The sequence below is a fragment of the Euphorbia lathyris genome, chromosome 2 (assembly GCF_963576675.1).
Source record: "Euphorbia lathyris chromosome 2, ddEupLath1.1, whole genome shotgun sequence".
NCBI lineage: Eukaryota > Viridiplantae > Streptophyta > Magnoliopsida > Malpighiales > Euphorbiaceae > Euphorbia > Euphorbia lathyris.
In genome coordinates, this window is record NC_088911.1 from 81047942 (window position 1) to 81071987 (window position 24046).

The 24046-nt window shown below is 30.2% G+C and overlaps 1 long non-coding RNA gene across 1 annotated transcript; it reads right to left on the reverse strand.

Moving 5' to 3' along the window:
* Nucleotides 1–286: 286 nt before the first annotated feature.
* Nucleotides 287–1093, reverse strand: LOC136220213 (uncharacterized). The gene is made up of 3 exons (XR_010684433.1): nucleotides 1027–1093; nucleotides 494–601; nucleotides 287–413 (listed from the first exon to the last, which is right to left on the reverse strand). It is a non-coding gene; the product is annotated as an uncharacterized lncRNA (long non-coding RNA).
* Nucleotides 1094–24046: the final 22953 nt, after the last annotated feature.

Sequence of the window (24046 nt, forward strand, 5' to 3'; positions counted from 1 at the left end):
TATGGAGATTGCGATCCACGGTGTGATTTATTAGATGATACAATGTCCATACGCAATAACTCCATCTCAGCTCTTAGATCTCTAACCAATCTCATCACACTGTCAAGACGAGACTCAACCTCATCTAGTCGCGACTGATCTGTTTGCCGATCAGCTATAAGACTCTGCATGTCACGCTCCAATCATGTCACTTGTTCAGTCATCTGTGGCATCTGAAGTACGCTTGAAGCAGTTGAGAATGGTACACCATCTTCGGATCGAGGTTGAGAAGCATAAAAGCCCGATCCATCTCCCAACCCGTAAATTCTAGATCTGTTGTTAAATCCCCAAACGGATTCATAATACACTCTTTGCTCATTAATAACTTGATCAGTAGCTTCTCACATCCTTTCTCGTCTGACAGTTACCCTCTCCTGTAAATATGATTAATTAAACCAATCGGTTAACATTCAAATGATATAAAGTGTACAAATGTATACATGTAAGAACTTACATTTATAAGACGAGATCTCTTGTCAACTCATGTGACACCATCGTGGTTCCTTGTATTAGTGTATACAAACATCTAATACGCATTTACTGGACGACCTAATTCACGGGTCTGCAAGATATGAAAAATCAACAGTGTGTACAAAATTAATGGGTCTGTCTAATTTGTGTAATTAATTCATATCAGATGCTATACACGATTGATTTTTCCTTGCAATTCCAAAACTTAATCACAATAATGTCAATTTAATTAGATTCTAATATTGATCAATCACAATATTACATGACTTAATAAGAATAGATTAAAATATATTTATTTGCAAGTAAAGGAAAAAATATATTAAAATATAAAAAACAAATCCAGCTTCAACTTTAGATGGATTGTAAAAGTAAAACTACAAGAATATATGTATATTAATGAGGTGTTTTGACATCTTTAATGAATCAGGAAGATGAAAAAAAAATCAGAAGATCTTGAATAAATCATGAGGATGAAAAAAAAGCATCAGGAAGATCTTGAATGAATCAATAGCTTACTAGTCTTTCGCGATGCTCTCTCATTGACAATGATCCAGCAGTATGACACGACATTAGTCCATTTACAATACCACTATGTCGAGAAAGACTAGCTTTCGCGGATATCTCCTCTGTAGCTTGTGTTGCCCAATATGTAGCCCAACTATCATACATTTCTTCAGATATGAATTCTTGGCGTTCTTCATACAATTAGAATATACAATTAGAATTTACATGTTAAATCTATTGAAATTGATTTTAATATTCATAATTAGGTAATGTAAATGCCATATTGGAGGATTGTTTTGAAAGGATTATTTGTTTTGAGACACTAAATCCTACTCATAAGATGACTATTTCTGATGATGAAGATGCCATTGAGTTTGTAGATCAGCAATATCTGCACCTACAAACACAATTACCCCTAAAATCTTTGATATTATAAGCCATTTTGCTCAACAAAATCCCACATCTATGCTACCAAAGAAACCTATTACTTGCAAAGCATTTGAAATCTCCATTGAACAAGCTCTTAAGATAGCTAACATAGATCCCAAGAAAACTGTGAGTACAAAGTTTACATCTTTTTCAGTATTGGATTATTGGGTTGCTCTCAGTTTAAATCTAGAAGAGATAAAAGAGTCATATCAAAGCAAAGCAAGAGAGTGTAGAGCTTGAGAAATTGTCTAACACTCTATAAGCAAAACAAGAAGAAACTGAGCATCTCGTCTAATCTATACTAAAAAGCATAGCAGCAGGAACAATTGAACATAGCAGAGAAATTTTAATTTCAATGAGGAGAGCACATGAATCCTGTTTACACCATAGCAGCAAGAACAATTGACCAAACTCATGCCCCAATCTCACTTACAACATCAAAGAGGATTAGAAACTGATGAAGAACTGGAAAATCAGTTCTCTGTTATGGTTTTCAATGAGACAACTATTTATCACTTAGTTGTAAATTTTTTTCCAGAATGGATTATGGACTCTAGAGCCTCAGATCATATAATACCATATCTTGATCTTCTTACTTAGCATACTAGTCGCTAGAAATTCTAAGATCAATTTTCTTAATGGAGACATTGTTGTCATTTCACATATGAGCCGGGTACTCTTACCAACTCGTCTTATTCTTAAGAAGGTGTTAAATCTGATAGGTTCGTGTGGGTTTTATTTTTAAAATAGGTAACTAGAAAGGCCCTCATGTTGGATGAAATTATCAACAAAAAACCCAGAACAAAGAGCATAAAGCAACAACAAAACCAGAACAACAAACTTAGGAACAACAAACCCAGAATAACATAAAGCAATAACAAACCTAAAACAATAAACTTAGGAAAACAAACCCGGACAAAGAACATAAAGCAAAAACAAACACAAAACAACAAACTCAGAATAACATAAAGCAACAATAAACCCAGAACAATAAGCAAAATAAAAACCAAAAGGCTAAAGTTTACCTGGCAATGGAAGTATTAGGCTTCTGATCTAGGGCTAAAAAAAGACCAAGATGATCACAGGAACCACAAAATCGAGAAGTAGCAGACGTGACCGCTGTTTTGAAATATGAGTTTTCTTAAAACCCAGTACAGAAACCGTGGATCATGCTGAATGTGAAATTGACTGTGGTTTCAATATTTGGCAGGAGTCGTGTAAATTTAAAGTGAAGAAACAAGTTTGGAGAGAAGAATGGAGGTTTTAGGTCAAGAATCACCCTTCTAAATTTAAAGGGTTTAGGGTTTCTGTTGAGAGCATATCACAAGGAAGAAGAAAAAATTAGGCATGTGACAAATGAGTCCAATAAAATATTCTATATTTTTTTTATTCAATAAAAAATTTAATATAAAATAAAATTATAGAATTTTATTTGTCTTTTGACGGAACTGAAAAAACATCTCTAAAAACGTCACAGATTTGAGACGGAAATAATTCTGTCTCATTTACTGTCTCGAAAGACGGCGGGATTTCTCCCGCCACTACATTTTGACGAAATAAGTCAATCCGTCTTAAATTCCATCTCTCACGTGTAACGGCACCATCTGTGATGGCATTCCGTCTCATATTCGTGATGGAATAATTTCTGTCAGAATATTCCATCACAGATTCATGAATTTCTAGTAGTGTTTGTACACATCTAATTCTTAACACCAATCAAATCTCGTGTAATGATATGCATTCATCTTTTAATAAGTCAGATTTATTGCTTCCGATGTATAATAGACAGTATCTAGACTGTATATTACGTGCTTAAGTAGAAGTGAATCACACTCTCGTTTTTCAGTATTTATTTTGAAATTATTTTTACATGTAAAAAATTAGATAATTCAGTTGCCATATATAAGTTTACGCTTGGAATTGGTACAAACAAATTTTATTACTTTATCTATTTATGTGTGTGTTGTGCGTATATATCATTATATGAGTGTTATCATTTTTTGTTGAGATATTGAATATCAATTTATATTTTGCAACATGGAATATATTGGAATATATATTAGTTTTATTTACAACAAATAAATATTTTATATTTATTATAGTGGCTTGTGAACAAAACTTATGGTAAATTGTGGTTGTCTTAAGTCACTGATGATTGCTTCCAGCAGTCTATGAATGGGTTAGACTGTGTCTATTTGATCCCCTATTTGATTCCCTTATAGATCTGTTTCCTTTTATGATTTCTATACAAATTTGGAAAATAATGTGTCCTTTTAGAAACATTATCCTCAGAGATTTTTAGTTTTCCCTTTGACTATGAATATAAACTATTCTATTGACCAATTTTCCCCTTAGTCAGCCATTTTCTTACTTGGTGCGCAAGTGCACCTTAGGCGTTTTCTTCACTGGTTCATTCATTCAGTTTGAAAGGTGTAATTTCTAAAAGAAAGTATCCTCCCATCCCACTTCGAACTTTATGTTTTAAGCACGTAGGTAACCATCGCCTCGTACGCTAATTGAAACATAAATTCTACAGATTAAGCAGGTGGATTCAAAATGTGTAAATACAAAATTTTAGGACACATAAGTTAATGATCTATCAAGGATGTGAAAAGTAGACCGGACTCACCAACAATAAAATGCCATTTTTAAGTCTTGAAATAGTTGACACCATTTTTAGCCATGCGATTAATAAGTAGCAAGTAGAGCTTTTTTTCTTTATATTTCTACTTGTCCTGAATTTCAATTTTTTTTCTATTAATAGCTAAAGTGAATAATGTCATGCAGGTTGCAAGAATTTTGCTATTTGTCTATATGTTTCACCACATCTACATCAACTATGATCAGGTGATTGTTCACTTCTTAGACTTGTTTCTTGTGGGATTTGGGTTAAGGAAATTTGAGTTATTAGTTTAAATTACATTGTCACATATCAATGGTAGCAACTATATTAAGTAGCTCTCTAATAAATTACCGTTAATAAAGTGCATTTTGTAATCAAATACCTACAATGCAGCCAATCCCTTTTTCCTAAGGCGATGCTTGTTTTATTTGGCGGTATAAATGTTTTCTATGATCTGTCTCTTGTAATCTGTAAATATACAGTGCATCATTTGGAATACAAGAGCAGTGTTCGGTATTTGCTTGGTAAGTTCCACTCTCTAGATTGGCAAATTTCATTGTATCTTTCTCAATTTCCTCTATATAATTAATAGCTTAATGATCTTTAGGAGTTTAGAGCTTATTTTGACGAGTATTTCAATAGTATGACTGAAAGAATATCGTAATTTATGGTATTTATGTAGTGTACGTCTCCCATAACACAAATTATATAGGACGAAACAAGGAAGACAGTGACTCGGTGCTTATCAAATAATTAACAATGGTTTTGGTTTTCAAATTCTGAGTTTTTTGCTTCATGTCTTGCATGATTAATTAGTTGTATTAAATAAGAGAAGAAGGAGTCAATGAAACATAGCTTTTCGATCCTCTTGTTTCTACATTTTTTACTACTTTTCCCTGTTCCAAAAGGGCAGTTTATTAGAAGTTTAATGTGTTAAATGCACTAATGATGATGAAATATTGTATTTGTGTGTATATGGTCAATATGTGTTGAAATGATATGTGCAATGAGTGATTATCTACCCTTCACAATAATTAATTGGTACATCAATATGAAAAAGCGATAAAAAAGCAATATGTTGATATGTGTATCTCAACTTTGTTGCTTATTGATATTGTGTATAAAAGTTATTCTAATAATTTACTTGGGGTTAACTGTTTCAGGAACTCGGTGAAAATTCATAAAGTTATTTTGATAATTTACTTGGGGTTAACTGTTTCAGGAACTCGGTGAAAATTCATTCATTGGAAAGTTACTCGTGGAAGACCAACAATATGAGGTTCATTTCAGATTACATTGATGACATTTTTTAACATATTATTAAAACTTTAGTCACATAGTTATGTTATTTTGAAATATTTTTAATTTTAGTTTTAATTGTGACAATATTGGTGCCAAGATGAGCCTAAGTGTACTCATATTATTTTAATAAAATGATGTATGTTTATAACCAAAAAATTGGTTCAATTGCATTACTAATTAGGAATTTACCAACAAAAATTATTCTTCCGCAAATTTGAAATTCGTTTTATGATTTTAGTGATGGATTTCCGACAGATTTTCAGTCAGTAACTGCTTTCTTGTAAGTGTTTGAAAATCGTTCGTAGAGGCGGTTAAAACCGCTAGTAAAATTGTCGGTAACAGTAGCAACGACATCGATTACAACAGTTTTCCGATGGTTGTAAAATTTATCGCTAATATTTTTATTGACGGTTATAACCGTCAGTACATTAGAAAAGCTGTCGGTAAAACCTTTTTTTTTGTAGTGAAAAGACGTGATTTAATTTATTTTGATTTATGTTTTTTAGAATAATAATTATATATGTGACTATAACATACTCCCATTTATTATGCTATAATTTAAATATGGACAATTGGGGCAAAGTTTGATAAGCTGACAATAAGCATGGCTAGGTGTATAGTTATCACGCAGTCTCCATAGGGGGATAGTCCTTGAAATTTGTTTCAAAATAATTTTCAAGCCCACTTTGTCAAAGAGTGAAAGACATGAAGAGGGGTTGTTGTAGATGTGACAATTATTGAATTTTTTTTACTGTATTCCAGGAGTAATACACCAATCAGTCAAAATAATTGTACATACCGCTTCATGGGAGATGATTTGTGTAAGGAAAAAAATGTACAAGTGACATTAATTGATTTGTTAGGTGTATTACTCCTAGAGTATTCTAAATTTTTTTCTTATTATTGAGTTAGTGTCGTGTTCGTGTCATATCAATTATCGAGTTGATATGAAATGAGTCAACTCTAACTCAACTCAAAAAAATTTGTGTTATAACTATATATTAACCAAATTGGGTTAGTAATTTTGTATTGTGCTTTCGGATCATATGTAATTTTACTATGTACATATGTTAATGATGTCATTTAAAAATATAGTAGGATATAGTAATAGTTCTAAATAATTTATATCGTTTTTGGATTAGCAGCTTAACTATGACCATCCAAAAATCCGCTAATAAATCATTTTAGTTCGTGTAATGTGTTTATAAGTCGCATGCAAAAATATGGAAGGTTCAAGCCATTTTTGCAATTAGTAATTGTAATTTTATTACGTTTACTAATTAAATGAAATATAAACACATTAGAGAATATGATAATAATTTTAAATATTCATGACATTTTCGAGTTAGCAGGTCAACACCAATTCAACCCTAAAATTTATGTATCACTTTTCTCTCAACTAAAAAATTACTCCTTACCTACTAAACTAAATTCAAACACTATAATTACATATCGAGTAATCGATCGCGTATAAATTTATCATTCCTAGGTTGTTATTAGTAAGATATATAGGAATAAAAGATAGAAATAAGGTCTAACTATGAAGTTTTAATTTTTTTTAAATGACTCGTCGATGAACAACGATTGTTTCATTAAGTTGAACCTCGGCTCATCTAATGTCCTGGTTCTGCCACTACTGCTATATAATAGAAAATTTGAATGAACTAACTTGACAATTATTAAACTGTCATATCAGACATTTCCAAACATATTAATTTGTCGATAAACTGAAGTAGTTTTGCACATTTTTGTGGTTATTATTTCTAACTATATTAGTAACATAGTAAACATTTTAGACACTTTGACAAAAGAGAGAGAGAGAGAGAGAGAGAGAGGTGGAATGGTTAAGAAGCAAACGGAGAAGAGAATTTGACGAAGGGAAAATCAATCAGTGACAGGTCTCACTACACTGATAAACAGGCTGAAAGAGAACGGTGGAGATCGGCAACAAGACTTCATCAGCAGCGGCAATCTGAGTGAGGCAATCGGAGTAACGGAAAATGGAGGAGGGAGATGGAGAACGTGTTTTGCCGTGAAAGAGAGTTTTTATTTGATGAGCTGTTATAAGTGAAGGACAGGTGTCAATTAGTATATGGAAGGTTCTTTTAGTGAGTTGGAGGACCAGGACTTTCCTATAAATTCCCCACCTAATATAGGATCATTATACATGATCAAACGGGGGGCAATCATAACTTGATACAGAGACTACATAATAACTATAAATCTAGCCATGCTTTTTGTCATTATATATGGTCAAACGATGGGTAATCATGACTCGATATAAACGTATTAAATAGAAAAAAAAAACTATGAGTTATGCTTAAATGTTAGAAGATGAAAAAAGTATTTCATTGTGGTATTAATATCAAACCACTTCAAAAAAAAAAACTCTAATGTCATTTGCCTTTATAAAAAGGGTCAAATATATGAATATCATAATTAAGTACAAAATTACAACTAAGTCATATCACTAAATTTAATTCTTAATATGTCATTATTCTCTCTATATATTATGATTTTATACCATAATTTAAAAATTATAGACTCAAATTCAGAAATTATAAACCTTAGAAAATATATTCTAGACTTCTAATTTATAAACTCTAATCCTTAAAATATATTAAAAGTACTGATTTTACTAGTTTGATATAATCCAAAATTATAACTTGTCATAGTTGTAAATAGTTTTTAAAATATGAATTTTCTGGGTAATTTTCCCTTATAAAAATGTCATTAACCACATTCAATTCACTCTTAAACAAATTGATTTTTCCAATTTTTTTCTTACTATTAACTCTTCCAATTCTTTTCTTAAAAAAAAAACCTTCCAAATCTTGTCTTTTGTTCTATAATATCACTAACAATTTTTACATTTAAAAAAATAATAACTAACAATTTATAAAAAAAGAAGAGTTAAGATGCAAAAATACCCCTAACGTTTTGGGCCAGGAGCAATTTTATCCCTGACGTCTAAAATGGTGCAATTTTACCCCTAACGTTGGAAGTCAAGAGCAATTTTACCCCTAACGTTGGAAGTCAGGAGCAATTTTACCCCTAACGTTAATAAATTGGGTCGATTTGAGAAATAATTCATCAAATTGTCTTCTCGCTCATGAATCTTGTTATCTACACTTCATATGTGTGTTATTTTATCAGTAACAAATCACAAACATTCATTGGAATGTGAAAAAAATAAAAAAATATACTGTCTTTTTTGTACGGATTAGATAAAAAAAAATTCTAAAAATCCACCGAATTTATAAATATTAATCTCAAATTCTATTATTAAATTATAAAAAATATGAAATCCTTTTTTTAGACGAATTATTATGCAATTGGTGCAGAATAATGAATAAAAATATCTGTATTTTATAATAGTGTCTGAAATTGACCAAATTTATCAACGTTAGGGGTAAAATTGCACCATTTTAGACGTTAGGGGTAAAATTACTCCTAGCCCAAAACGTTAGGGATATTTTTGCACCTTAACCCAAAAAAGAATTATCATTTTTCTAAGAGCATGCCACATCATCAAAATCCCATCAAATCCAATTACCTTTTTTTTTCTTACGATTAAACTCTTCCAATTCATACCTTTTGTTCTATAATATCACTAACAATTTTTACATTTAAAAAAAATGTTCTGTTTGTAAGAGCATGCAACATCATCAAAATGGCATCTAAAATTCTCTTCTAATCTTCTTTCTGTTTCTGTTATTATATGTAATATAGATTTCATGATTTATATAATCTGTACTTATATGTTGTTTGATAGAAATAAAAATTAAGTGCTGAAAAAATATAAAATTAAATACTGAATTTTAAATACCGAATATAAACAATTAGTTGATAATACAAACACACGTGAATTACCTTAAAAAAATCACATTTAAATTAAATAAGTGCTTAATTTTTAATTTAAATGATTAGATGAGTTATCAAACAAGGTATTGGCCTAAAATTTCAATTGCGTTTAATAACCCTATGTTCTTATCTAATTGATTCAATAACCTGTCCAGTTACATTCAATATCTCCATAATCTCGTCTAATTGAATTGGATAACCCAAAAATTCAACTGTCCCGTGAACTTTCAAAATTTCCTAATTTATTGTCTATTTATCACATTCTTTTGATACGTGACGAGCATTTTGAGACATGACGGAGCGTGTCTTCCATTTTCAGCATGCAACAAATTTTATTAAGAATTATGAGGTTATTAGATACAATACGTGGGATCATTTGTAACTTTTAGAAATTCAGATGTTGCCCCTATACTCCAAAACTTTCCCTCCACTCTGAACTTTTTATTTGATGAGTCATATCCTCTGCACATAATAATTAAGATACTATATTTGCCATTTTATACAACTTAGCACATGACCTGTGTATGGTAACCAAATTAGCTATAAATTACACCCCTCTTCTCTCTTGCCCTCTCTTCAGATTATCAAAAAAAGACACAAATTCAATTTTCAAACCCTGAATCTATGGCTGGATATGGGTGGAATTCCAACAATCTTCCTACAAGCACGTACGCCGGCGCTCCACAAATCGCCTGTCGAATTTGTAACCAGGTTTTTGTGAGCACTGAAGCTTTTCTTCATCACATCGAAATTCACATGCCTACGGATCATGATGGTTCTTCTGTTTCTGCCTCCAGAAGGATGCAGCAGCCACCACCGTCTCTTAATGCTTCCGGTGGTGGCTTGAGCCGTCTCTCCGGTCAAAGAAACAACTTCAGTTTTCCCATTCCAAATGTTTACAGTACTATGTTTAATCCCAATCCTAATCAGTTTATTCATCCCCGGGCAGCCCCAGACATGTACTCTCCTTTTCCAACTGTGAGGAACAACTACGGGTTTGGGTCACAAAGTTTCCCTATCCCTTTTCAGGCTACGAGGAAATTCACCCAGCCATTTCTTCAGCAGCTGGAGAAACCCTTGATCCCTATTTCTGATTCTGATTCTGAGTTTGAAGTGCTAGACTTGAACTTGAAGCTGTAGAGCAGCATAAAGATTAGGGTTTTGTTCAGGACAATACCTAACCCTAGCTATGGCTATGGTTAGGTTCGATGTATTTTTATTTCAATGAAACAATAAATATTATAATCAAAAAAAGAAAATATATGTAAGCCTTTTTTAAAACATTGCTTTTTTTTCCTTTCTGAGTTCACAGTTTTGTATGCTATGAATTCAATCTCTTTTGTCTCCTTTAATTACCAATTTTTTTAATTTGGTTATCAAATTAAATCTTTTTTTTTTCAAAAATCTACCTAGTGAAGTAATTTAATTTATTGACATAAAGGCTAAATTTCACTTTAATATTTTATGAAAAGTATATAAATTTTATAAATTTACTCCTAACCTTTTCAAGTAAAATCAATTTTAATCCTTTTTTTTCTTTTTTTTTCAAAAAGCTACCTAGTGAAGTAATTTAATTTATTGACATAAAGGCTAAATTCCTCTCTAATATTTTCTGAAAAGTACATATTTGACTCTACCATATGAAATTGTATAAATTTATTAGTAACCTTTTCAAGCAAAATCAATTTTAATTTTTTTTTCTTTCAAAAATCTACCTAGTGAAGTAATTTAATTTATTGGGATAAAAGCGAAATTTGTTACGCGCATTTTCAGAAAAATATAGATTCGACTCTAACATATGAAATGGTATATATTTACTCCTAAGTATTTTAAGCAAAATCAATGTTACTTGTCCAGGGACAGAACTCCATAGGGGGATAGTCCTTGAAATTTGTTTCAAAATAATTTTCAAGCCCACTTTGTCAAAGAGTGAAAGACATGAAGAGGGGTTGTTGTAGATGTGACAATTATTGAATTTTGTTTTACTGTATTCCAGGAGTAATACACCAATCAGTCAAAATAATTGTACATACCGCTTCATGGGAGATGATTTGTGTAAGGAAAAAAATGTACATGTGACATTAATTGATTTGTTAGCTGTATTACTCCTAGAGTATTCTAAATTTTTTGCTTATTATTGAGTTAGTGTCGTGTTCGTGTCATATCAATTATCGAGTTGATATGAAATGAGTAAACTCTAACTCAACTCAAAAAAATTTGTGTTATAACTATATATTAACCAAATTGGGTTAGTAATTTTGTATTGTGCTTTCGGATCATATGTAATTTTACTATGTACATATGTTAATGATGTCATTTAAAAATATAGTAGGATATACTAATAGTTCTAAATAATTTATGTCGTTTTTGGATTAGCAGTTTAACTATGACCATCCAAAAATCCGCTATTATATCATTTTAGTTCGTGTAATGTGTTTATAAGTCGCATGCAAAAATATGGAAGGTTCAAGCCATTTTTGCAATTAGTAATTGTAATTTTATTACGTTTACTAATTAAATGAAATATAAACACATTAGAGAATATGATAATAATTTTAAATATTCATGACATTTTCGAGTTACCAGGTCAACACCAATTCAACCCTAAAATTTATGTATCACTTTTCTCTCAACTAAAAAATTACTCCTTACCTACTAAACTAAATTCAAACACTATAATTACATATCGAGTAATCGATCGCGTATAAATTTATCATTCCTAGGTTGTTATTAGTAAGATATATAGGAATAAAAGATAGAAATAAGGTTTAACTATGAACTTTTAATTTTTTTTAAATGACTCGTCGATGAACAACGATTGTTTCATTAAGTTGAACTTCGGCTCATCTAATGTCCTGGTTCTGCCACTAATGCTATATAATAGAAAATTTGAATGAACTAACTTGACAATTATTAAACTGTCATATCAGACATTTCCAAACATATTAATTTATCGATAAACTGAAGTAGTTTTGCACATTTTTGTGGTTATTATTTCTAACTATACTAGTAACATAGTAAACATTTTAGACACTTTGACAAAAAAGAGAGAGAGAGAGAGAGAGAGATAGAGAGGTGGAATGGTTAAGAAGGAAACGGAGAAGAGAATTTGACGAAGGGAAAATCAATCAGTGACAGGTCTCACTACACTGATAAACAGGCTGAAAGAGAACGGTGGAGATCGGTAACAAGACTTCATCAGCAGCGGCAATCTGAGTGAGGCAATCGGAGTGACGGAAAATGGAGGAGGGAGATGGAGAACGTGTTTTGCCGTGAAAGAGAGTTTTTATTTGATGAGCTGTTATAAGTGAAGGACAGGTGTCAATTAGTATATGGAATGTTCTTTTAGTGAGTTGGAGGACCAGGACCTTCCTATAAATTCCCCACCTAATATAGCATCATTATATATGATCAAACGGGGGGCAATCATAACTTGATACAGAGGCTACATAGTAACTATAAATCTAGCCATGCTTTTTGTCATTATATATGGTCAAACGATGGGTAATCATGACTCGATATAAACGTATTAAATAGAAAAAAAAACTATGAATTATGCTTAAATGTTAGAAGATGAAAAAAGTATTTCATTGTGGTATTAATACCAAACCACTTCAAAAAAAAAAAACTCTAATGTCATTTGCCTTTATAAAAAGGGTCAAATATATGAATATCATAATTAAGTACAAAATTACAACTAAGTCATATCACTAAATTTAATTCTTAATATGTCATTATTCTCTCTATATATTATGATTTTATACCATAATTTAAAAATTATAGACTCAAATTCAGAAATTATAAACCTTAGAAAATATATTCTAGACTTCTAATTTATAAACTCTAATCCTTAAAATATATTAAAAGTACTGATTTTACTAGTTTGATATAATCCAAAATTATAACTTGTCATAGTTGTAAATAGTTTTTAAAATATGAATTTTCTGGGTAATTTTCCCTTATAAAAATGTCATTAACCACATTCAATTCACTCTTAAACAAATTGATTTTTCCAATTTTTTTCTTACTATTAACTCTTCCAATTCTTTTCTTAAAAAAAAACCCTTCCAAATCTTGTCTTTTGTTCTATAATATCACTAACAATTTTTACATTTAAAAAAATAATCACTAACAATTTAGAAAAAAAGAAGAGTTAAGATGCAAAAATACCCCTAACGTTTTGGGCCAGGAGCAATTTTATCCCTGACGTCTAAAATGGTGCAATTTTACCCCTAACGTTGGAAGTCAAGAGCAATTTTACCCCTAACGTTGGAAGTCAGGAGCAATTTTACCCCTAACGTTAATAAATTGGGTCGATTTGAGAAATAATTCATCAAACTGTCTTCTCGCTCATGAATCTTGTTATCTACACTTCATATGTGTGTTATTTTATCAGTAACAAATCACAAATATTCATTGGAATGTGAAAAAAAAAATATACTGTCTTTTTTGTACGGATTAGATAAAAAAAATTCTAAAAATCCACCGAATTTATAAATATTAATCTCAAATTCTATTATTAAATTATAAAAAATATGAAATCCTTTTTTTAGACGAATTATTATGCAATTGGTGCAGAATAATGAACAAAAATATATGTATTTTATAGACAGTAATTGATTTGTTAGGTGTATTACTGCTAGAGTATTCTAAATTTTTTTCTTATTATTGAATTAGTGTCGTGTTCGTGTCATATCAATTATCGAGTTGATATGAAATGAGTCAACTGTAACTCAACTCAAAAAAAATTGTGTTATAACTATATATTAACCAAATTGGGTTAGTAATTTTGTATTGTGCTTTCGGATCATATGTAATTTTACTATGTACATATGTTAATGATGTCATTTAAAAATATAGTAGGATATAGTAATAGTTCTAAATAATTTATGTCGTTTTTGGATTAGCAGCTTAACTATGACCATCCAAAAATCCGCTAATATATCATTTTAGTTCGTGTAATGTGTTTATAAGTCGCATGCAAAAATATGGAAGGTTCAAGCCATTTTTGCAATTAGTAATTGTAATTTTATTACGTTTACTAATTAAATGAAATATAAACACATTAGAGAATATGATAATAATTTTAAATATTCATGACATTTTCGAGTTAGCAGGTCAACACCAATTCAACCCTAAAATTTATGTATCACTTTTCTCTCAACTAAAAAATTACTCCTTACCTACTAAACTAAATTCAAACACTATAATTACATATCGAGTAATCAATCGCGTATAAATTTATCATTCCTAGGTTGTTATTGGTAAGATACATATAGGAACAAAAGATAGAAATAAGGTTTAACTATGAAGTTTTAATTTTTTTTAAATGACTCGTCGATGAACAACGATTGTTTCATTAAGTTGAACCTCGGCTCATCTAATGTCCTGGTTCTGCCATTACTGCTATATAATAGAAAATTTGAATGAACTAACTTGACAATTATTAAACTGTCATATCAGACATTTCCAAACATATTAATTTGTCGATAAACTGAAGTAGTTTTGCACATTTTTGTGGTTATTATTTCTAACTATATTAGTACCATAGTAAACATTTTAGACACTTTGACAAAAAAAAAAGAGAGAGAGAGAGAGGTGGAATGGTTAAGAAGCAAATGGAGAAGAGAATTTGACGAAGGGCAAATCAATCAGTGACAGGTCTCACTACACTGATAAACAGGCTGAAAGAGAACGGTGGAGATCGGCAACAAGACTTCATCAGCAGCGGCAATCTGAGTGAGGCAATTGGAGTGACGGAAAATGGAGGAGGGAGATGGAGAACGTGTTTTGCTGTGAAAGAGAGTTTTTATTTGATGAGCTGTTATAAGTGAAGGACATGTGTCAATTAGTATATGGAAGGTTCTTTTAGTGAGTTGGAGGACCATGACCTTCCTATAAATTCCCCACCTAATATAGGATCATTATATATGATCAAATGGGGGGCAATCATAACTTGATACAGAGACTACATAATAACTATAAATCTAGCCATGCTTTTTGTCATTATATATGGTCAAACGATAGGTAATCATGACTCGATATAAACGTATTAAATAGAAAAAAAAACTATGAGTTATGCTTAAATGTTAGAAGATGAAAAAAGTATTTCATTGTGGTTTTAATACCAAACCACTTCAAAAAAAAAACTCTAATGTCATTTGCCTTTATAAAAAGGGTCAAATATATGAATATCATAATTAAGTACAAAATTACAACTAAGTCATATCACTAAATTTAATTCTTAATATGTCATTATTCTCTCTATATATTATGATTTTATACCATAATTTAAAAATTATAGACTCAAATTCAGAAATTATAAACCTTAGAAAATATATTCTAGACTTCTAATTTATAAACTCTAATCCTTAAAATATATTAAAAGTACTGATTTTACTAGTTTGATATAATCCAAAATTATAACTTGTCATAGTTGTAAATAGTTTTTAAAATATGAATTTTCTGGGTAATTTTCCCTTATAAAAATGTCATTAACCACATTCAATTCACTCTTAAACAAATTGATTTTTCCAATTTTTTTCTTACTATTAACTCTTCCAATTCTTTTCTTAAAAAAAAACCCTTCCAAATCTTGTCTTTTGTTCTATAATATCACTAACAATTTTTACATTTAAAAAAATAATCACTAACAATTTATAAAAAAAGAAGAGTTAAGATGCAAAAATACCCCTAACGTTTTGGGCCAGGAGCAATTTTATCCCTGACGTCTAAAATGGTGCAATTTTACCCCTAACGTTGGAAGTCAAGAGCAATTTTACCCCTAACGTTGGAAGTCAGGAGCAATTTTACCCCTAACGTTAATAAATTGGGTCGATTTGAGAAATAATTCATCAAACTGTCTTCTCGCTCATGAATCTTGTTATCTACACTTCATATGTGTGTTATTTTATCAGTAACAAATCACAAATATTCATTGGAATGTGAAAAAAAAAAAAATATACTGTCTTTTTTGTACGGATTAGATAAAAAAAATTCTAAAAATCCACCGAATTTATAAATATTAATCTCAAATTCTATTATTAAATTATAAAAAATATGAAATCCTTTTTTTAGACGAATTATTATGCAATTGGTGCAGAATAATGAACAAAAATATATGTATTTTATAGACAGTAATTGATTTGTTAGGTGTATTACTGCTAGAGTATTCTAAATTTTTTTCTTATTATTGAATTAGTGTCGTGTTCGTGTCATATCAATTATCGAGTTGATATGAAATGAGTCAACTGTAACTCAACTCAAAAAAAATTGTGTTATAACTATATATTAACCAAATTGGGTTAGTAATTTTGTATTGTGCTTTCGGATCATATGTAATTTTACTATGTACATATGTTAATGATGTCATTTAAAAATATAGTAGGATATAGTAATAGTTCTAAATAATTTATGTCGTTTTTGGATTAGCAGCTTAACTATGACCATCCAAAAATCCGCTAATATATCATTTTAGTTCGTGTAATGTGTTTATAAGTCGCATGCAAAAATATGGAAGGTTCAAGCCATTTTTGCAATTAGTAATTGTAATTTTATTACGTTTACTAATTAAATGAAATATAAACACATTAGAGAATATGATAATAATTTTAAATATTCATGACATTTTCGAGTTAGCAGGTCAACACCAATTCAACCCTAAAATTTATGTATCACTTTTCTCTCAACTAAAAAATTACTCCTTACCTACTAAACTAAATTCAAACACTATAATTACATATCGAGTAATCGATCGCGTATAAATTTATCATTCCTAGGTTGTTATTGGTAAGATACATATAGGAACAAAAGATAGAAATAAGGTTTAACTATGAAGTTTTAATTTTTTTTAAATGACTCGTCGATGAACAACGATTGTTTCATTAAGTTGAACCTCGGCTCATCTAATGTCCTGGTTCTGCCATTACTGCTATATAATAGAAAATTTGAATGAACTAACTTGACAATTATTAAACTGTCATATCAGACATTTCCAAACATATTAATTTGTCGATAAACTGAAGTAGTTTTGCACATTTTTGTGGTTATTATTTCTAACTATATTAGTAACATAGTAAACATTTTAGACACTTTGACAAAAAAAAAGAGAGAGAGAGAGAGGTGGAATGGTTAAGAAGCAAATGGAGAAGAGAATTTGACGAAGGGCAAATCAATCAGTGACAGGTCTCACTACACTGATAAACAGGCTGAAAGAGAACGGTGGAGATCGGCAACAAGACTTCATCAGCAGCGGCAATCTGAGTGAGGCAATTGGAGTGACGGAAAATGGAGGAGGGAGATGGAGAACGTGTTTTGCTGTGAAAGAGAGTTTTTATTTGATGAGCTGTTATAAGTGAAGGACATGTGTCAATTAGTATATGGAAGGTTCTTTTAGTGAGTTGGAGGACCATGACCTTCCTATAAATTCCCCACCTAATATAGGATCATTATATATGATCAAACGGGGGGCAATCATAACTTGATACAGAGACTACATAATAACTATAAATCTAGCCATGCTTTTTGTCATTATATATGGTCAAACGATAGGTAATCATGACTCGATATAAACGTATTAAATAGAAAAAAAAACTATGAGTTATGCTTAAATGTTAGAAGATGAAAAAAGTATTTCATTGTGGTTTTAATACCAAACCACTTCAAAAAAAAAACTCTAATGTCATTTGCCTTTATAAAAAGGGTCAAATATATGAATATCATAATTAAGTACAAAATTACAACTAAGTCATATCACTAAATTTAATTCTTAATATGTCATTATTCTCTCTATATATTATGATTTTATACCATAATTTAAAAATTATAGACTCAAATTCAGAAATTATAAACCTTAGAAAATATATTCTAGACTTCTAATTTATAAACTCTAATCCTTAAAATATATTAAAAGTACTGATTTTAATAGTTTGATACAATCCAAAATTATAACTTGTCATAGTTGTAAATAGTTTTTAAAATATGAATTTTCTGGGTAATTTTCCCTTATAAAAATGTCATTAACCACATTCAATTCACTCTTAAACAAATTGATTTTTCCAATTTTTTTCTTACTATTAACTCTTCCAATTCTTTTCTTAAAAAAAACCCTTCCAAATCTTGTCTTTTGTTCTATAATATCACTAACAATTTTTACATTTAAAAAATAATAACTAACAATTTATAAAAAAAAAGAAGGGTTAAGATGCAAAAATACCCCTAACGTTTTGGGCCAGCAGCAATTTTATCCCTAACGTCTAAAATGGTGCAATTTTACCCCTAACGTTGGAAGTCAAGAGCAATTTTACCCCTAACGTTGGAAATCAGGAGCAATTTTACCCCTAACGTTAATAAATTGGGTCGATTTGAGAAATAATTCATCAAAATGTCTTCTCGCTCATGAATCTTGTTATCTACACTTCATATGTGTGTTATTTTATCAGTAACAAATCACAAACATTCATTGGAATGTGAAAAAAATAAAATAAATATACTGTCTTTTTTGTACGGATTAGATAAAAAAAATTCTAAAAATCCACCAAATTTATAAATATTAATCTCAAATTCTATTATTAAATTATAAAAAATACGAAATCCTTTTTTTAGACGAATTATTATGCAATTGGTGCAGAATAATGAACAAAAATATCTGTATTTTATAATAGTGTCTGAAATTGACCCAATTTATCAACGTTAGGGGTAAAATTGCACCATTTTAGATGTTAGGGGTAAAATTGCTCCTAGCCCAAAACGTTAGTGATATTTTTGCACCTTAACCCAAAAAAGAATTATCCATTTTCTAAGAGCATGCCACATCATCAAAATCCCATCAAATCCAATTACCTTTTTTTTTCTTACGATTAAACTCTTCCAATTCATACCATTTTTTCTATAATATCACTAACAATTTTTACATTTAAAAAAAATGTTCTGTTTGTAAGAGCATGCAACATCATCAAAATGGTATCTAAAATTCTCTTCTAATCTTCTTTCTGTTTCTGTTATTATATGTAATATAGATTTCATGATTTATATAATCTGTACTTATATGTTGTTTGATAGAAATAAAAATTAAGTGCTGAAAAAATATAAAATTAAATACTGAATTTTAAATACCGAATATAAACAATTAGTTGATAATACAAACACACGTGAATTACCTTAAAAAAATCACATTTAAATTTAAATAAGTGCTTAATTTTTAATTTAAATGATTAGATGAGTTATCAAACAAGGTATTGGCCTAAAATTTCAATTGGGTTTAATAACTCTATGTTCTTATCTAATTGATTCAATAACCTGTCCAGTTACATTCAATATCTCCATAATCTCGTCTAATTGCATTGGATAACCCAAAAATTCAACTGTCCCGTGAACTTTCAAAATTTCCTAATTTGTTGTCTATTTATCACATTCTTTTAATACGTGACGAGCATTTTGAGACATGACGGAGCTTGTCTTCCATTTTCAGCATGCAACAAATTTTATTAAGAATTATGAGGTTATTAGATACAATACGTGGGATCATTTGTAACTTTTAGAAATTCAGATGTTGCCCCTATACTCCAAAACTTTCCCTCCACTCTGAACTTTTTATTTGATGAGTCATATCCTCTGCACATAATAATTAAGATACTATATTTGCCATTTTATACAACTTAGCACATGACCTGTGTATGGTAACCAAATTAGCTATAAATTACACCCCTCTTCTCTCTTGCCCTCTCTTCAGATTATCAAAAAAAGACACAAATTCAATTTTCAAACCCTGAATCTATGGCTGGATATGGGTGGAATTCCAACAATCTTCCTACAAGCACGTACGCCGGCGCTCCACAAATCGCCTGTCGAATTTGTAACCAGGTTTTTGTGAGCACTGAAGCTTTTCTTCATCACATCGAAATTCACATGTCTACGGATCATGATGGTTCTTCTGTTTCTCCCTCGAGAAGGATGCAGCAGCCACCACCGTCTCTTAATGCTTCCGGTGGTGGCTTGAGCCGTCTCTCCGGTCAAAGAAACAACTTCAGTTTTCCCATTCCAAATGTTTACAGTACTGTGTTTAATCCCAATCCTAATCAGTTTATTCATCCCCGGGCAGCCCCAGACATGTACTCTCCTTTTCCAACTGTGAGGAACAACTACGGGTTTGGATCACAAAGTTTCCCTATCGGTTTTCAGGCTCCGAGGAAATTCACCCAGCCATTTCTTCAGCAGCTGGAGAAACCCTTGATCCTTATTTCTGATTCTGATTCTGATTTTGAAGTGCTAGACTTGAACTTGAAGCTGTAGAGCAGCATAAAGATTAGGGTTTTGTTCAGGACAATACCTAACCCTAGCTATGGCTATGGTTAGGTTCGATGTATTTTTATTTCAATGAAACAATAAATATTATAATCAGAAAAAGAAAATATATGCAAGCCTCTTTTAAAACATTGCTTTTTTTTCCTTTCTGAGTTCACAGTTTTGTATGCTATGAATTCAATCTATTTTGTCTCCTTTAATTACAAATTTTTGTCATTTGATTATCAAATTAAATCTTTTTTTTTCAAAAATCTACCTAGTGAAGTAATTTAATTTATTGACATAAAGGTTAAATTTCACTTTAATATTTTATGAAAAGTATATAAATTTTATAAATTTACTCCTAACCTTTTCAAGTAAAATCAATTTTAATCCTTTTTTTTCTTTTTTTTTCAAAAAGCTACCTAGTGAAGTAATTTAATTTAGTGACATAAAGGCTAAATTCCTCTCTAATATTTTATGAAAAGTACATATTTGACTCTAACATATGAAATTGTATAAATTTATTAGTAACCTTTTCAAGCAAAATCAATTTTAATTTTTTTTTTCTTTCAAAAATCTACCTAGTGAAGTAATTTAATTTATTGGGATAAAAGCGAAATTTGTTACGCGCATTTTCAGAAAAATATAGATTCGACTCTAACATATGAAATGGTATATATTTACTCCTAACTATTTTAAGCAAAATCAATGTTACTTGTCCAGAGGCAGAACTCCATAGGGGGATAGTCCTTGAAATTTGTTTCAAAATAATTTTCAAGCCCACTTTGTCAAAGAGTGAAAGACATGAAGAGGGGTTGTTGTAGATGTGACAATTATTGAATTTTTTTACTGTATTCCAGGAGTAATACACCAATCAGTCAAAATAATTGTACATACCACTTCATGGGAGATGATTTGTGTAAGGAAAAAAATGTACATGTGACATTAATTGATTTGTTAGGTGTATTACTCCTAGAGTATTCTAAATTTTTTTCTTATTATTGAGTTAGTGTCGTGTTCGTGTCATATCAATTATCGAGTTGATATGAAATGAGTCAACTCTAACTCAACTCAAAAAAATTTGTGTTATAACTATATATTAACCAAATTGGGCTAGTAATTTTGTATTGTGCTTTCGGATCATATGTAATTTTACTATGTACATATGTTAATGATGTCATTTAAAAATATAGTAGGATATAGTAATAGTTCTAAATAATTTATGTCGTTTTTGGATTAGCAGCTTAACTATGACCATCCAAAAATCCGCTAATATATCATTTTAGTTCGTGAAATGTGTTTATAAGTCGCATGCAAAAATATGGAAGGTTCAAGCCATTTTTGCAATTAGTAATTGTAATTTTATTACGTTTACTAATTAAATGAAATATAAACACATTAGAGTATATGATAATAATTTTAAATATTCATGACATTTTCGAGTTAGCAGGTCAACACCAATTCAACCCTAAAATTTATGTATCACTTTTCTCTCAACTAAAAAATTACTCCTTACCTACTAAACTAAATTCAAACACTATAATTACATATCGAGTAATCGATCGCGTATAAATTTATCATTCCTAGGTTGTTATTGGTAAGATATATAGGAATAAAAGATAGAAATAAGGTTTAACTATGAAGTTTTAATTTTTTTTAAATGACTCGTCGATGAACAACGATTGTTTCATTAAGTTGAACCTCGGCTCATCTAATGTCCTGGTTCTGCCACTACTGCTATATAATAGAAAATTTGAATGAACTAACTTGACAATTATTAAACTGTCATATCAGACATTTCCAAACATATGAATTTGTCGATAAACTGAAATAGTTTTGCACATTTTTGTGGTTATTATTTCTAACTATATTAGTAACTTAGTAAACATTTTAGACACTTTGACAAAAAAAAAAAGTGAGAGAGAGAGAGAGAGGTGGAATGGTTAAGAAGCAAACGGAGAAGAGAATTTGACGAAGGGAAAATCAATCAGTGACAGGTCTCACTACACTGATAAACAGGTTGAAAGAGAACGGTGGAGATCGGCAACAAGACTTCATCAGCAGCCGCAATCTGAGTGAGGCAATCGGAGTAACGGAAAATGGAGGAGGGAGATGGAGAACGTGTTTTGCCGTGAAAGAGAGTTTTTATTTGATGAGCTGTTATAAGTGAAGGACAGGTGTCAATTAGTATATGGAAGGTTCTTTTAGTGAGTTGGAGGACCAGGACCTTCCTATAAATTCCCCACCTAATATAGGATCATTATATATGATCAAACGGGGGGCAATCATAACTTGATACAGAGACTACATAATAACTATAAATCTAGCCATGCTTTTTGTCATTATATATGGTCAAACGATGGGTAATCATGACTCGATATAAACGTATTAAATAGAAAAAAAAACTATGAGTTATGCTTAAATGTTAGAAGATGAAAAAAGTATTTCATTGTGGTATTAATACCAAACCACTTCAAAAAAAAAAACTCTAATGTCATTTGCCTTTATAAAAAGAGTCAAATATATGAATATCATAATTAAGTACAAAATTACAACTAAGTCATATCACTAAATTTAATTCTTAATATGTCATTATTCTCTCTATATATTATGATTTTATACCATAATTTAAAAATTATAGACTCAAATTCAGAAATTATAAACCTTAGAAAATATATTCTAGACTTCTAATTTATAAACTCTAATCCTTAAAATATATTAAAAGTACTAATTTTACTAGTTTGATATAATCCAAAATTATAACTTGTCATAGTTGTAAATAGTTTTTAAAATATGAATTTTCTGGGTAATTTTTCCTTATAAAAATGTCATTAACCACATTCAATTCACTCTTAAACAAGTTGGTTTTTCCAATTTTTTTCTTACTATTAACTCTTCCAATTCTTTTCTTAAAAAAAAATCCTTCCAAATCTTGTCTTTTGTTCTATAATATCACTAACAATTTTTACATTTAAAAAAATAATAACTAACAATTTATAAAAAAAGACGAGTTAAGATGCAAAAATACCCCTAACGTTTTGGGCCAGGAGCAATTTTATCCCTGACGTCTAAAATGGTGCAATTTTACCCCTAACGTTGGAAGTCAAGAGCAATTTTACCCCTAACATTGGAAGTCAGGAGCAATTTTACCCCTAACGTTAATAATGTCACACCCGACCCTAAACGGCATCGGGTGTGAAGGAAAGATAACACAACGATCTATGAATTTGACTCTAATTAAAAACTAATTATTACAAGTACCATAAATTGTGAGCATAATCTTATAATTGAAGGTAGGCAACAAATCCAGAAAAATGTATAATCATGTATAATCAACTATCTCATATGCTAATTCTAATTCTTTTTGAAAAATATTAGCTAAATATTGTCGTTATTAACGAATACAACACAATAAATAGATATTTTCCCATCACTATATATCTTTATATTAGGTCCGAAGAAATTAACCTAGGGCTCTGATACCAAAATGTCACACCCGACCCTAAACGGCATCGGGTGTGAAGGAAAGAT